Below are 17,879 nucleotides of genomic sequence, written 5' to 3'. Positions count from 1 at the left end.
GCTCTTGGTCAGGTCACCCATGCCAAACAGGTCAAAGGGCAGAGGCCAGACTAAGAGTGGTCCACCAGCCCTCCAGTTCGGGGGTTCAGCTTTGGGCTAACAACCCTGACTGGTCAAAACAAATTGTTACAAAATAGCAATGAAGAATTTTTGCTGCCCTAAATGCCAACAGCATAACAGGCAGCAACTAACTAACCATGACAAGGTGGATTATGAGGTCAAGAGTCCATCTTTGCCCACCCAATTGCCCACCATTGAGAACATCTACCATAAACACTGCCTGGGCAGGGCGAAAAGCATTATCAGGGATGCATCTCACCCTAACCATGGACCTTTTACTCTCCTCCCATCCGGTAGGCGCTACAGGAGCCTCCGCTCCTGCACCAGCAGTCACAGGAAGAGCTTCTTCCCTGAGGCTGTGACACTGCTGAACCTCTCATCACAGCGCTAAGCAGTATGGCATCAGTATTGTACTGTCTCAGTACTTTTATATTTGTGTGCTGTAGCACTTTTTTATTCGCAGTTGTTTTGTAAATAACACTATTCTTTGCATTTCTGGTCAGATGCTAAATGCATTTCATTGGCTTTGTATCTGTACTCGGCACAATGACAATAAAGTTGAATCTAATCTAATCTTATCGAACAGTATTCTGAGCCATGATACAAGCAAACTAATTTGGAGATTTTCTTAATGGTCAAATAAGTTTCTTTCAGTATTTGTGTTTTCATGTTAGAGGAGGTTACAGGAATGAAGCCACAACCAGGGCCGAGACATTAGGAAAATCTAAACAGTGTCTCTTTTCACTTGAAAAGGGAAGGCTGAGGGTCCAACCTGATGGAGATGAAAGGTTATCAACGAGATCATTATGAAGAACTGAATTCTGTCAAACCAAGCAGATCATAATCTAAAACAAAGGAGATTCAGCAGATGCTGGAAATCCTGAGCAACACACACAGAATGCTAAGGGAACTCAGCAGGTACCTATGGGAAGAAATAAACAGGTGATGCTGTAGCCAGAGGCAGTTCATCGTGACCTCTGGATCCTTCATCAGAATCAGAATCAAACCTCGATGAGCTGTGTGTTTGGAATGGGCTGATATGGAACGTGAGCCATCAGGTTTAGTCCTACCTCACCAGGACACCAATTGATTTTTTTCTGTTAGCTCATTTCTAATGCTCCTCAGCAATATGCAAGTACCAGAGTGGTAACTCCTCAGCAATATGCAGGTACATCTGAAGTGTGATTTTGCTTTGTTTTGTAATAACAGGTAAACCAAACGGTAATCCCATGCCCGCATACAAGATTGCTGTTTTCACTTCTCAATGACTACCCACTTAAGGAGAGGATCCCATATTCTCACCACTCGAGACATAGAGATTTCTCACATATTCTTTATTGGGTTTACTACTGACTATTTTATATTTATGACCCTGGATTATAAATTCCTCTGCCAGCAAAACTGCCTCCCTGAGTTTTAATCCACCTGTGATATCACTATTCTTGCATCCAGATGAAGGAAAGTGCATTTATTTTTGTTTTCTTGTGGAGTGACCCTGGAGAGAGTTCAGAGGAGGTTCACAAGAATGATCCCTGAAAAGAAAGGCTTGGAGTTTGGGCGTTTGATATCTCTGGGCCCAATTTCAGAAGGATAATGTGGAGGAATCTCATTGAAAACTACAGGACACAAAAGCCTAAGTAATGTGGATGTGAAGAGGATGTTTTCATTAGTCAGAGAGTCAAAGATTTGAGGGCAGAGCCTCAGTATAGAGGAACATCCATTTAAAACTGAGGTGAGGAGGAATTTCTTCAGTTAGAGGGTGGTGGATCTGTGTATTTGTCCAGATTGTTGTTCAGGCCAAGTCACGGTGTATATATAAGGTAGAGATTGAGAGATTGTTAAATTTCTTGTTGGTAAGGGGATTAACAGTTATCTGTTCTAAGTCCCCTGTTCTTTGTGATTTTCATAAGTGACTTAGATGAGGTAGTGGAAGGGTGGGTTAGTAAGGTTGCAGATGACACGAAGGTCAGTGGAGTTGTGGATACTGTGGAGGTTGTTTCAGGTAACAACAGGACATTGACAGGAGCTAGGCTGAGAAACAGCAGATGGAGTTTAGCCAGAAAAGTGGGAAGTGATTCATTTGGATGGTCAAATTTCAAGGCAAAATAGTCATACTTTATTGATCCCAGGGGAAATTGGTTAAATATAGGATATAGGATTAATGGCAGGATTCTTAGCTGTGTGGAGGAACAGAATCCTGTCATCGGTGGGTGGGTGGGTGGCTGGGTGGCGTGTTCAGTGAGCTGTAAGGGCCTGTTCCATGCTGTATCTCTAAATAAAATAATACAACAGGGGGATCTTGAAGCCCACATCCAAAGGAACCTCAAAGTTGCCGCTCAAATTGGTAAGGCTGTTAAGAAGGTGATTAGTGTGTTGGCCTTCACTAGTCAGGGAAGTGAGTTCAAGAGCCACGACATAATGTTGCAGTTCTATAAAACCCTGTTGGAGTATCGTGCTCAGTTCTGGGCACCTCATTATAGGAAGAATGTGGCAGCTTCAGAGAGGGTGTACAGCAGATATACCAGGATGCTGCCGGGATTACTGAGCATGTCTTATGAAGACAGGTTGAGTGAGTGAGGGCTTTTCCCTTTGGAGTGAAGGAGAATGACAGGTGGCTTGATAGAGGAGGCATCATCATCATTATGTGCCATGTCATATGACGTAGGCAATCATGGACTTTCCATGATCATGATTGTTCTGGGCAAACTTGTCTACAGAAGTGGCTTACCATTGCCTTCTTTTGGGCAGTGTCATTACAGGACGGGTGACCCCAGCCATTTTCAATACTCTGCCTTAGTGTCAGTGGTCGCAGAACCAGGACTTATGATATGCAACGGCTGTTCATACGACCATCACCACCTGCTCCCAAGACTTCATGTGACCCTGATCATGGGGCTAATCGGGGCTACACCTTGCCCAAGGGTGACCTGCAGGCTAGTGGATAGAAGAAGCAGCTTATACCTCCTTTGGTAGACACTTATCTCCACCCTGATAGAGAAGTACAAGGTGATAAGAGGCACAGATATTTTGGATAGCCAGAGCCTTTTTCCCAGGGTAGAAATGGCTGATACAAGGGTGCATAATTTTAAACTGATTGGAGGGAAGTATAGGAGTGATATCAGAGGTAGGTTATTTACATGGTGGGTACATGGAACGCCCTGCCAGAGGTGGTGGTAGAGGCAGACACATTAGAGGCATTTAAGAAGCTGTTATATAGGTAAATGGATGACAGAAGAAAATGAACGGCCATGTGGAAGGGACAGGTTAGATTTATTTTAGAGTAGGTTAAAAAGTCAGCGGTTCAATGGTTCAATTTAATATCAGAGAATGTATACAGAACACAACGTGAAATTCTTACTCCTTGCAGACATCCACGAAACAGAAGAAAAACCCCGAAGAACGAATGACAGAAAAACATTACAACCCCAAAGACCTCTCCCCCCTTCCCATTCACAAGCAGCAGCAAAGCACAACATCATGGGCTGTACTGTGCTGTGATGATCTATGTTCTATAGAAGGTGGGAGAATGAGTTAGAACGTAGAAATCTACAGCACATTACAGGGCCTTCAGCCCACAATGTTGTGCCGACCATGTAACCTACTCTAGAAGCTGCCTAGAATTTCCTTTCCACAAAGCCCCCTATTTTTGTAAGCTCCATGTACCTATCCAAGAGTCTCTTAAAAGACCCTATTGTATCCGCCTCCATCACCTTGGCTGGCAATGCATTCCACGCACTCACCACTCTCTGTGTGAAAAACTTACCTCTGACATTTCCTCTGTACCTGCTTCCAAGCACCTTAAAACTATGGCCCCTCATGTTAGCCATTTCAGCCCTGGGAAAAAGTTTCTGGCTATCCACACAATCAATGCCCCTCATCATCTTACACACTTATTTGGAAAAAACTATCAGTCATGATTGAATGGCGAAGCAGACTTGACAGGACAAATAGCCTAACTCTGCTCCTGTATCTTGTTATCTTTGCAACTGGTGCTAGTAAAATAAACCACATAACAGCATGTGTAAGCATCTAATGAGAGAGAATAGAACTGTGAATTATGTGGGGGTGATTAGTGATTGTCATCCAGTGATTCTATTTCTATTGGATGATGTCATTACACAGAACCAAGGTAACAGACTCCAGTTTTTCTCATTCTGTGCAACCAGGTGCTCGAGTAGCAAAGAAATTGTGTGGTTACTTGACACCCACTAGACCGATTATAGTAGCACTTCCAGGCTCTGCGGCCTCACATCACAGATTGCTGTCACTCTCCCAGCATCGATGCTGCCTCTGTTGTGAGTCAATATTAAAAAATGAGTGGAGTCTAAAGATAGACAATGTTACAATAACTGAATTGCATGAAATACCATCCCTCACGCCCCCACCACATCTATAATTGCCCCATCTTCTATCAAATATCTGTCCTCCTGTCCTTCCAAAGACATTGACTAATTCAGTGGCCCAACAGTACCTATCCCAGCTCATGTGAGCAGTATATTTGGGAAGCTTAAATGCAAGAGATTCTGCAGATGCTAGAAATCCACAGCAACACACGTACAAAATACTGGAGGAACTCAGCAGGTCAGGCAGCATCTATGGAGCAGAATAAGCAGTCGTCATTTCTAGTTGAGACTTTGCAGACCTGATTTATTCTTCTTCAGAGAAGCTGCCTGACCTGCTGAGTGGTTTGGGAGGTTGTTGGGTGGAGGCATGCATTGTCAAAGTTGGGTTTGAGCAGGAAGTTAGCAGTGGGGTGAAGAAGGACACCCCCAACCCTCGGTTAGCCGCAATGTCTTCTAGTGCCCCACTGTGATAGTAGCTGATTCTGGTTCTACTCCCTTGCACTGTGGTGCTCCAAGCTGATTGAAGTCAACTCTGTAACCTGGGCCTTCCTCCACTACCATGGTGAGATGTAAGCTGGAAGAACATTTGTCTTCTCCTTTGGCACTTGGCAATCTTCTGGAACAAAATCAGGTAAACTTCTCTCTCGTCATTTCCCATCGGCATGTTTATGTCATTTTCTCATCCTCTCCAATGGCCAGTGATTCACAACATCCTCACAAAATCAGCCGTTCCTCTATGGACTCTGCCTGATCTTCTTGCTGCTTCAGTAAGGCAGCCAACACAATGAAAATACCCCATCCAGACATTCCCTCTTCCCTCCACTACCATTGTGCAGGAGATATAAAAACCTGAAAGCACGTGCCACCAGGTTATAAGACCATCAAATGGTTCCCTGGTATCATAGATGGACTCTAGACCTCACAACCTACCTTGTTATGACCTTGCACTTTATTGTGTACCTGACTGCTCCTTCCCTGTAGCTGTTACATTTTATTATGTGCTCTGTTACTGTTTTACCGTGTACTTCCTGGGGTATCCAGGGAGGGGTAGCACCTCAGGAGAAGGGGCTTGCTGTGTCTATTCCAGGACAGCTGACTCACTTTTGGCCCCCACCAGACACTCAGCTCTCACCTGTGCCTCCAAGTAGCTGCTTGCATGCGACAGCAGCCACACTGCTTAAGCAGGTGGGCTAAACCAGGTGAGTGTAGATAGCAGCTTCATACTCCGATGAGGCAGGGATATGCCTGTCCTAGCAGGTGAAGTCAGCTGTGGCAGACTGAGTGGGTGGGATCTACAGTGAGATCCAACAGCAGGAAGGCAGTACTGTAATGCTCCGTGGAAAGCGGAGGACAGAAAAAGGCACAGAAGATGCCATGGTCATCGACTGCAACCAAGGAAGACCTCAGTTTATGCTGCTTGGTCATACCACCGGGTCTGGACATCCGAGGTTAGGAGAGTAGAACTGGCCCGGGGCAATGGCTTTTCCACTTTTAAAACTCTCCCGCACTGGTTTCCTGTCGTCGTCAGACATGACAGACGCCCACCAGCTGCCAGCTCAATGCACTGTGTAATGGACTGATCCGCATGAATAGTGTGTAAGACAAACTCGTTATTGCAATACTCTACATGCAATGAACCTAAATCTCATCTGTCAACCTATCTCCACTTAGGCTTAGATATGACTCTGCCCCCACATCCCCATAACCACCCAATTCATGCCCCCAGGTATGCGGAAACATCATGGCTGAAGGACTGTTCCTGCGCTGTACTATTTATTAACTTAATGAGATACAGAGCAGAATAGCTCCTTCGGTCCCACTGGGACATGCTGCCCAACAATTCCCCCAATTTAATCCGAGCCTAATCGGGGACATTTTACAATAACCAATTAACCGACCAACTGGGACGTCTTTGGCTAGTGGAAGGAAAACAGAGCACCCAGAGAAAATCCACACAGTCACAGGGAGAATACACAAACTCCTTACAGGCAGCAGTGGCAATTGAATCTGGGTTGCTAGGACTGTAAAGCATTACCGGTTTCTTTTTACATAAATGCCATTAAGTGGCCAAGTTCATCCAGCATCTCTGTTTATCCAACATCCGCAATTTGCTTTGTTTTCATTTACTGGGGATAAAAAAACAAGCCCGCTACCTTGTCTAACTTACACCAAACCTGTTCATCCATTGTCCATCACCCACACCAAATCCTGCATAAGGAGGTGCTCATTTTCAAAACTGACCTCGTTTTGAAAAGCTCCATACACTTCAAACTCTCCGAAATCTACACCAGCCCTTCAACCTTTTGACTGAACTTCGTGCCACCAATCCTGATGTCACCTTATAAAGACCGTGACAGATTTTGCCCCTCACTATTGGTAGTATCTACAGGAGGCACTGCCTCAAACAGGCAACATCCATCATCAAATACCCCCACCAGTGGGGCCACACCATCTTCTTGCATCCACCAGAAGGCACAGACGCTTGAAGTCCCATAATACCAAAGTTCAAAGTACAAAAATGTCACCATATACTACGCTGAGCTTCTTAACAGGTTCAGTAATGGTTACTTCCCTACAACCATCCGGTTCTTGAACAACCTGCACATCACCACTCACTATAGCAACACTATGACCGCTTTGCACTACAATGGACTTTTTTTTGTTTTAATTGAGTTCTTTCTTGTATGATTTTGTATAATTTGTTTTATTTATTTATTGAAATACAGCACAGAATAGGCCCTTGTGGCCCTTTGAACTGAGCTGCCCAGAAAACCTTAATTTAACCCTAGCCTAATCATGGGATAATTTACAATGACCAATTAACCTACCAACTGATACATCTTTGGACTGTGGAAAGAAACCAAAAAAAAAACACCTGGAGGAAACCCACGCGGTCATGGGGAGAACGTACAAACTCCTTAAAGGCAGTTGTGGGAATTGAACCTGGGTCGCTGATACTGTAAAGCACTGTGCTAATCACTATGGTACCATGTCGCTCCAGTTAGGCTTAATTATATGAGGGTACGTTTATTATTATTTTAATTTATTTCTAGATGCAGCACAGAAAAGGTCTTACTAGCCCTTCTAGCTGCACTGCCCTGCAACCCCTGACAACCTCAATTTAACCACAAGACAATTTACAATGACCAATTAACCTACTTGGTAAGTCTTTGGAATCAAACCCAGGTCACTGGTATGTAAAGCGTTGGGTTAACCACTAGGCTATGTATTTACGTTTTCATGTGGATGCTGTTTATCTGATGCTATGTGCCTGTGATGCTCTGCCAGGTTTTCACTACACTTGTGCACACAGGCATTTATGCATATGACAATAATCTTGAATTTGTCTTCAGCTGCCTTTAATGATCTTCCAATAAAGTCCTTTGTATTCTCTTCAATGTTAATGGTGATTTGCCAGTGGAAATTATTCTGTTCTTTCAGCAACAAAAGATTTATCCTATTCCTCTGTATCAACTGCAGTGTAAAATTCAATTGGCAGGCCTCCACATAAACTTGTCAGGAAGATATCCCTTTGATTTTATGAGGCAAATATTGTGCACAGGTAGTATCTACTTGACAGAAGCCAGATTGGGCGCAGCCTGTGGAGTGGGTTTTGTTTTCGGCTGAGGAGGCACAAGTGTTTCAGATTGCTATTTAGCCAGGTTTTAGCAGATGGTGCTTCACTCTCAGGAGATCGGTGCAGGAATGGGTAAACGTCAGCTCTCACTGTGGACCCACTCACCAGCAAGAAACATGCAGGAGATCCAGGCAGAATGGCTTGTGGCAGCCAGTAATCATGAGGTTGCTTTAAGCACCGTGTACCATGTAAATGTCTTGCATGAGAGAACTATAATTATCTGGGGGATGATTATGAGAGAGCTGTGCAGTGCAGGAGGAAACCATTCAGCCTGCTGCCCCCATGCCAGCCCTCTGATAAAGCTCTCCTACACTCATGATCTCACCCAACATTCTGCTATACATTTTCCTGGCTTGATTACTCTGATAAGAATGGACCTCTCAGACACTAAGAGGTGAACTCTTGATCTCCCATTCTACCTCGTCATAGCCTTTGCACTTTCTCTTCCTCAGCTTTCTAACCAGTACATCCCTGGGTGTGTTGGTTGTTAACGCAAGCAACACATTTTACTGTGTGTTTTCATAAAACCATAAGAATAATGGAGGGGGATCACAATGAAATCTACTGAATATATTGGAAGGTCTGGATTAAGTGTTCCCAGCCTGGGGTTCATGGATCCCTCTTTAATGGCAGGGGTCCATGGCATAATAAAGATTGTGAACCCCTAGCCTAAACAGTTGATGTGTAGAGAATGCTTTCTATAGTGAGGGAGTCTAGGATCAGAGGACGCAGCTTTAGAATACAAGATTGTCTGATTAGAACAGAGATGAAGTCGAATTTCTTCAGCCAGAGAGTGGTGAAATTGTGGAATTTATTGCCACAGACGGCTGTGGAGGCCAAGTCATTGGGTATATTTAAAGTGGAGGTTGATATGTTCTTGATTAGTCAGGGTGTCAAAAGATACAATCTGGAGTGCTAATAACAGAATCTTCCCTCCTCTGCTCCAAGTAGAACAAGTCCCAGAATTCCACCTATGCATCTCCGGGTCAAGTGTGCACTGTTCAGAGATGACCCTGATGACTGTACCCTGCAGATTGTGAACTTTTACAACAGTGGTATCAAGCAGCAGAATTTCACAAAGCCTCAACCAGTCCCCAAAATGGGCTTCACTGTGTAAAACTCCAGTGACTGTGGACAGAAACAAATGACCATTTTTCCCTTAAAGGGATATAAAATCTCCCTGCTTGCATTCCTGCTAAAACACCAAACTCCCATGATAAAGGCAAGACATAATTCTCTCTATGATTCTATTTTTAATGCAATTGGAATTGTTTATGCATTGGCACAGGTCCATCTGTGATGCTAATAGGAGTACAAGACAAGACAAAGGCCATTCAACCCCTCAAACTAGTTCTGCTATCATAGTATATAGAACAGTACAGCACAGTAAAGGGTTGTGCCAAGTCTTTAACTGACTCTGAGATCATTCTAACCTTTCCCTCCCACATAGCCCTCCAGTTTTCTTTCATCCATGAGCCAATCTAAGAGTCTCTTAAATGTCCCTAATATATCTGCCTCTAGTACCAGCCCAGGCAACACATTGCAGACGCCCACCATTCTCTGTGTAAAAAGACATGTCCTGTACTCGTGCTTTGAAACTTTTCCCCCTCACCTCAAATGTGTGCCCTCTTCTATTAATCATCTGCAAACTTGGAAAAAAGTATCAGCTGTCAGTCAATCTCTGTTTCATATCATCTTGTATACCTCTAGTTATAAGGGAAGATTGTATAAATTAGGAGATTATCCCCTGGAATGTAGAAGAGTAAGGGGAGACTTAATAAAATTTTATAAGGCCATAAGACATAGGAGCAGAAATAGGCCATTTGGCCCATCGAGTCTGCTCTGCTATTTCTCAGTCCCAATCTCCTGCCTTCTCCCCGTAACCATTCATGCCCTGACTACTCAAGAATTTATCAACCTCTGCTTTAAATATACCCAATGACTTGGCCTCCACTGCTGTCCTCGGCAACAAGTTCCATATATTCACCACACTCTGACTAAAGAAATTCCTCCTTATCTCTGTTCTAAAAGGACGCCATCTATCCTGAAGCTGTGCGCTCTGGTTTTAGACTCCCCACCATAGGAAACATCCTTTCCACATTCACTCTGTCGAGGCCTTTCAACATTTAATAGGTTCCAATGAGGTCACTCCTCATTCTTCAGAATTCCAGTGAGTAGAGATCCGGAGCCATCAAACGCTCCGGGGCTTAGAAAGACTATCAACACATTATCAACACGAGAAAATCTGCAGATGCTGGAAATGCACAGCAACTCACACAAGATGCTGGAGGAACTCAGCAGATCAGGCAGCATCTATGGAAATGAATAAGCAGTCGATGTTTTGAGCCAAGACCCTTCATCAGGACTGAAATGGAAGGGGGAAGATGCCAGAACAGCTTCCTCACACACAAGGTGGCATGCCTTTGGAATGAGCTGCCAGAAATAGTGGTTGAGGTGGGCCCATTTAGAAGCCATCTAGATAAGAACATGGATAGGAGAGGTTTAGTGGGCTATGGGACGAAAGTAGGCTAATGGGGCTAGCTCACAGGGGCATACATGGACGAGTTGAGCCGAAGGGCATGTGTCCACACTGTATGGTTCTATAACTAAGGCATGTGCGTCACAGAGAATTATAACTGATAATGCAATTTATAACATGGAGCATTTTGTTCTAATGCCTGTTTGTAAGGTTACATCTGTGTGCCGGGGCAATGCACATCAGTATGATTAAGAATATTTTCTTCTGCTGAATTTGTTTCTTCTCTCTGACAAACCAATTCTATTTTTCTATTTTATTATAAATCAAAAGGTCTTGTACTCCCAGCTGTGATCCACCCCCGATTCTTGGAAGGCCCACGTATAAACACAGAGTGCTTAGATTGAATTTGGTTGCCATGGCAATGCACGCTGCTGATTAAATCCCCTTTTGTTCTGCTTGAGTTATTTTGAGGGATTTTAAAGAAAATATATATATACTTGTTCTCTTGCTTTTAGTAAATTCTGGACATTTTCTTATAAAATGCTATCGATACTATCGTCCACTTCAGAATGCTTAACATGAATTTAATAATGCTTCTGTTTGGTTAACCCTGTTTGAAATGTACCTGTTACACTTATGAATTCAAAGAGCCTTGTTGAAACGTCATACATTTTGTGAAGAAGATGGTTGTCCTCTGCTTGAGGCGACCTTGCACGGTATAGGAAGTGACCGAGGCCTTTAATGATGGTGAAATCCTGACCAGCACACAGAAGTTTTGATCAGCTCAATTACAGGCACAACAGTGAGTGATTTACTGATCTCCTTACTGAAGCCACATTAACTGCCGAATAATTAGGGAAATTGCAAAGTGAAAGGTTGCCTCGATTAGAGAGATGTGCTGTGTAAAAGAGTTTCAGCCTTTAGGGTGGATTAGACCATAGGGGAGATAGGACATTAGAATTTAGGAGAATTAGGCCATTCAGCCCATCAAGTCTGCTCTGCCATTCCATCGTGGCCGACTTATTATTCTTCTCAACCTCACATTCCTGCTTCTCCCCATAACCTTTGACACTCTTACTAATCAAGAAGCTATTTACCTCAGTTTTAAATATACCCAATGATTTTGTCTCTACTGTCATCTGTAGCAATGAATTCCACAGATTCACCACCCTGTGGCTGAAGATATTCCTCCTCATCTATGTCTAAAGGGACGTCTCTCTATTCAGAGGCTGCACCCTCTGGTCCTCGACTCCCCCATCACTGGAAACATCCTCTCCATGTCCACTCTGTCTCAGCCTTTCAATGAGATTCTCCCCTTATCAGATTGCACCATCGCTGGGCCCGTTTCATGTTTGCTACCTACGTCAGTGTTGTATCTGCGCCATGAATGATGGGCACCGTGGTCAGTTGGGCTGAAGGGCCTTTATCCCAGTTGTATTTCTCTATAACTCTATCCACCTTCACACCCCACTGTGTATCCCCTACCCCACTCGCAGCACAGTCCAGGCCACTTGAAAGTTAAGGTTTGGTACATGGTCTCAAACAAAGAGTAGAACATCCAAAGCATGCACTTGTACCATTAGGAAAGACTACAATAGCTCGATGGTACTCTGGCCTTGAACAACGGCAGGATGTCCTCTCAGAAAGAGCAGATACGATATAAGGAGCGAGTCCCCCTCATTGGATTGGATGGGGTCACTGTAGGATTAGTGTGGATGGATCCTTAGCAGCTAGTGTGGACAAGGTAGGACCATTTCTGCATTGTATGGCCCTGGAATGCTATGAGATGCTGTTTCACAGTGAGACCAACAGGCACCAAGCTCGGGCTGCAATGTAAGAGATGTTTCTCCCATAACCCAGTTCTTTTTAAAGATTTTTTGTTTAAAGATTGCTTTTATTTATCATGTGGACATCAAAATATACAGTGAAATGCATCATTTGCATCAAATCGAATCAGTGAGGATTGTGCTGGGCAGCCCATAATTGCTGCCATGCTTCTGGCGTGAACCTAGGATGCCCACAACTGACCAACCCCAACACGCAGGTCTTTGGAATATGAGAGGAAATCAGAGCACCCAGAGGAAACCCACGTGGTCATAGAAAGAATGTACATACAAACCTTGACAAGCAGTGGTGGAAATTGAACCCTGATCTTACAGCTGGCATGGTAAAGCAACTGTGCTAACCGTCACGCTACCATTTTGCCCACAAAGCTCTACAACCTGCGATAACGAGATGGGTCCATTTTTGTGCTTGTATGGCTCTGCAGCTCAGTGAGATGTTGCTTCTTGGTGGAATCAATAGATACTGAGCCAGGGCTACTCTCTTCTGGTCCAAAGCAAGTGGCCAAGCTCACAGAGTAAGATATGTCCAACAATGAATATCTAACATCAGCCATTCTAAGGCCCTACCACTTACCAGTTCTTCAGGCATCTGAAAGGACCACTTCAACATTATAAATGGAAAATTCATTGCTAAAATCCAGCTGCAAAAATCTTTGTGCACTTGAGGTAAAATCATGAACCTATTGTGTCTGACAGATAAATCTATGCGGGGGAGAATTTCAAACTATGAGGCTTTGGATACAGTAGGGGACAGGGTGTGGTTTAGCTAAGAAAGGAACTTTGACATCCTTACAAATGTGAGTCATTGCAATTGAACTGACGCCCTTAATTGTGATAGCTACACACAATAAAGACAGGAATTTTACACCAGGTTTGAGTAGCTCCAATTCAAATAAACATTTTGCTTCCTTTATTCAGAGTCAATCCATAATTGGAACAGTTAAGAGGTTAGAAACATAAGGAAATTTACATTTGATTAAAAACATATTTAACCACTATTTTTCTAAAATTAATGCATTTTTAGCTTGTAATAATTTTATGATCTTTTTTGTTTTAGTAATTTGCTGTTTCGAGATGACTGATCAAGGAAATGTGAGAGAGGAGGAGACCCAAGAGAGGGTAGATGCCGGAATCTGGGGTTAAAAAAGAAAACTACTGGAGGACATTAGCAGGTCCAGCAGCATCTGCGGAGGCAGAGGGATGGTCGACATTTCAGATCAAGACAGTCTATTGGGACAGGTGAAGGGAGGATTTCCTTTCAAAGTGGTAAGCTGCTGTAATTGGGAACGTGCTATCTGAAAGGATGGCGGAAGCAGTTCCAACAGGGGCACACAAGAAAATTGGATAAATAGAGTAATAGACTCAAACTCTTGTGCTTCATCTCTTTGCCGTGTACTCCACATCCACGCACCTCCCACAGTGATAAAGAATGGTTTAAACTCAAAAGATTCTGCGGATGCTGGAAATCCAGAGTCAGGCACACAAAATGCTAGAGGAACACAGCAGGTTAGTCAGCATCTATGGAGGAGAATGAACAGTCAACATTTTGAGCCAGAACCCTTCATTGGGACGGGAAAGGAAGGGGTTAGAAGCCAGAATGAGAAGATGGGAGGAGGAGGGGAAGGCGTACAAGCTGGCAGGTGATAGGTATGACCAGGTGTGGGGGAAGTGAGTGGATGGCAGAGGGAGGGACGGTGAGAAGCTGGGAGGTGATAGATAAAGGGTTGAAAAAGAAGAAATCTGATAGGAGAGGAGAGTGGATCATAGAAGAAAGGGAACGAGGATGGGTATCAGAGGGAGGTGATAGGCAGGTGAGGAGAAAAGAAGGGGAAAGAGGGGACTCATAATGGGGAGTGGAAGATGAGAGAATGGGGAGGGAGAAAACTTACTGGAAGTTAGATAAAACAGAAAAATGGTTGAAGTTCCTCTCTCCCTGCAGCCCCCATGATGATCTGTTATTATTGGGATGTTTTAGGTGCCTTCCACTGTGAAGAGTGATCCGTAATAAATTGTCAGAATCTCTGGCATGTTTTTTTCCTTGTTGCTAACTGCGGAGTCTCAATCTCGGGATGAAGGGTGGAGAGAACAGTGTGATAGGATGCACACCATGTTTGTCAGTGACTACAGCTCTGTCACAGACATTCCTCTAACCCTCCCTCTGCTTGAGTCTGGCTTATTCCTCCTTCCTTTCCAGTCCCGATGAAGGGTCTCAGTCCAAAACGCTGACCATTTATTCCTTTTCATAGATGCTGCAAACCTGCAGAGTTCCTCCAGCATTTTGTGTATGTTGCTCCCTCTGCAACTCCAAAGAGGCCAACGTTCTCTCTCTGGTTCTAATGGAAAGTTATCAATCTGAAAACATTTATTTTTGTTTTATTTATTGAGGTACGGCGCCGAATAGGCCCGACTGGCCCAGCAACCCCCGATATAACCCGAGCCTAAATCACAGAAGAATTTACAATGACCAATTAATCTACTAACCGGTGTGTCTTTGGACTGTGGGAGGAAACCAGAGCACCTGGAGGAAACCCACACAGTCATATACAAACTCCCTATAGGCAGCAACAGGAATTGAACCTGGATTGCTGGTACTTTAAAGCGTTGTGCTAACCACAACACTACTATGTCGCCCTAGGAGATTGTTTGGACCATAAGATATATGAGCAGAATTAGGCCACTTGCCTCATTGATTCTGCTCCACTATTTAATCATGGCTAATCAAATTTTCCTCTCAGCCCCAATCTCCTGCCTTCTCCCCGTATCCCTTCATGCCCTGACCAGTCAAGAAACTATCAAGCTCTGCCGTAAATATACATAGACTTGGCCTCCACAGCTGCCTGTGGCAAAGAATTCTACAGATTCACCATTCTCTGGTTAAATAAATTCCTCCTCATCTTCGTTCTAAAAGTACACACTCTATTCTGAGGCTGTGTCCACTGGTTTTAGACTCTCTCATCATAGGAAACATCCTCTCCACATCCACTCTATCAAGGCCCTTTACTGTTCGATAGGTTTCAATGAGATCACCCCTCATTCTTCTGAATTCTAGTGAATACAGGCCTAGAGCCATCAAATGCTCTTCATATAACATGCCATTCAATCCTGGAATCATTTTTGTGAACTTCATTTAAGCCCTCTCCAGTTTCAGCACATCCTTACTGAGATAAGGCACCCAAAACAGCTCACAGTACTCCAAGTGAGGCTTCACTAGTGCTCTATAAAATTTCAACATTACATCCTTGCTTTTATATTCTTGTCCTTTTGAAATGAATGCTAACATCACATTTGTCTTCCTCACCACTGACTCAACCTGCAAATTAACCTTTAGGGAACCTGCAAGAGTCCCAAGTCTCTTTGCATCTCAGTTTTTTGTAATTTCTCTCCATTTAGAAAATAGTCAACCCTTTCATTTCTTCTACCAAAGTGCATGACCATACACTTCCTGACACTGTATTCCATCTGCCACTTCTTTGCCCATTCTCCTAATCTAAGTCCCTCTGTAGCCTCTCTGTTTCCTCAAAACTACCTGCTCCTCCACCTATCTTCATATCATCTGCAAACTTTACAACAAAGCCATCAATTCCATCATCCAAATCATTGACACATAAAGTAAAAAGCATTGGTCCCAACACAGACCCCTGTGGAACACCACTAGTCACTGGCAGCCAGTCAGAAAAGGCTCCCTTCATTCCCACTCTTTGTCTCCTGCCGATCAGCCACTTCTTTATCCATGCTAGAATCTTTCCTGTAATAGCATGGGGTTGTCGGTTGTTAAGCAGCCTCATGTGTGGCACCTTGTCAAAGGCCTTCTGAAAATCCAAGTACACAACACAACCGTTTCCCCTTTGTCCATCCAGCTTGTTATTTCTTCAAAGAATTCCAACAGATTTGTCAGGCAAGATTTTCCCTTAAGGAAACCATGCTGACTATGGCCTATTTAATCATGTGCCTCCAAGTACCCTAAGACCTCATCCTTAATAATCAATTCCAACATCTTCCCAACCACAGAGGTCAGACTAACTGGCCTATAGTTTCCTATCTTCTGCCTCTCCCTTCTTGAAGAGTGGAGGGTCATTGGCAATCTTCCAGTCTTCCAGAACAATTAGAGATCTAGTGATTCTTGAAAGATCATTACTAATGCCTCCACAATCTCTTTAGCCACTTCTTTCAGAACCCTTGGGTGTACACCATCTGGTCCAGGTGACTTATCTACTTTCTGACCTTTCATTTTCCCAAGAACCTTCTCTCTAGTAATGGTAACTTCTAACACCAGATGACCCTCAACTCCTGGAACTTCCAACATACTACTAGTGCAAAGACTGATGCAAGAGACTTATTCCGTTTGTCCGCCATTTCCTTGTCCCCCATTACTATCTCTCCAGCATTTCCAGCAGTGCAAAATCCACTCTCACCTCTCTTTTACACTTTATGTATCTGAAGAATATTTTGGTATCTTCTTTAACATTATTGGCTAGCTTAATTTTGGATTCCACCTTTACCCTTTCAATGACTTTTTTTTGGGTTCTGTTGGTTTTTAAAAGCTTCCCAATCCTCCAACTTCCCACTAATATTTGCTCTATTATATGCCCTCTCTTTGGGGTTTTTACGTTGGCTATGATTTCTCGTTAGCCTCGATTGTGTCATCTTTCCTTTAGAATACTTCTTCCTCTTTGGAATGTATATAGCCTGTGCCTTCTGAATTGCTTCCAGGAATTCCAGCCTTTGTTGGTCTGCCATCATCCCTGCCAGTGTTCTTCTCTAATAAATTCCCGCCAACTCCTTTCTTATGCCTCTGTAATTCCCTTTACTCCACTCTAATACTGATACATCTGACTTTAGCTTCTCCTTCTCAAATTTCAGAGTGAATTTGATTATATTTTGATCACTAGCCTCTAAAGGTGTTTTTTTTTACCTTAAGCTCTCTAATCAATTCTGATTCATTGCACAACACCCAATTAGAACAGCTGATCCCCTTGTGGGCTCAACCAAGAGCTGCTCCAAAAAAAAATTCATAGGCATACTAGAAATTCCCCTCCTGTATCTCAGCACCAACCTGATTTTCCCAATCTACTTGCATACTGAAGTCCCCCATGACTATTATATCAATTGTAACTATTGTTTACTCTGTTCCTCTGTCCACTGATGTCCCCTGATGAGTATTTCAAACAGTAACACATTCACTCAAAAACGTGAGCCCATGTCTGCAATTCATTTTGCAGCAGGAAGCCAACCTACTTCAAAAGGCTTTTACAGGTCAATAATATGATGAAAAAATCTCTGATTCTTGTTAGGAGAGACAAAGGACTGCAGGCACTGGAATCGGGAGCAACAGACAATCTGCAGGAGGAACTTAGCATGTCAGGCAAAATCTCTGAGGGGGAAGGAAGTTTTGCATCAATCCTGATAATTTGTATCTGTAACCTCTTGCGTAACAAGTCACTGAACTGAACCCTCTGAACAATGGGGGAGAAGAGGAACTGCTGTGCACTTGTTCTTGCAGAGATGGGGCTCCAGGA

The 17,879-nt window shown here is 43.5% G+C and overlaps 1 protein-coding gene across 2 annotated transcripts in view; it reads right to left on the bottom strand.

The window, feature by feature from the left end:
• Positions 1-17,879, bottom strand: part of camk2g2 (calcium/calmodulin-dependent protein kinase (CaM kinase) II gamma 2) — a 495,645-nt gene that overhangs the window by 158,995 nt on the left and 318,771 nt on the right. The window lies entirely within an intron of this gene.

Source organism: Mobula birostris, chromosome 18 (assembly GCF_030028105.1).
Source record: "Mobula birostris isolate sMobBir1 chromosome 18, sMobBir1.hap1, whole genome shotgun sequence".
Lineage (NCBI taxonomy): Eukaryota > Metazoa > Chordata > Chondrichthyes > Myliobatiformes > Myliobatidae > Mobula > Mobula birostris.
Note: the sequence above shows the minus strand (reverse complement) of the source record. Positions and strands in the feature narration are given on the sequence as shown.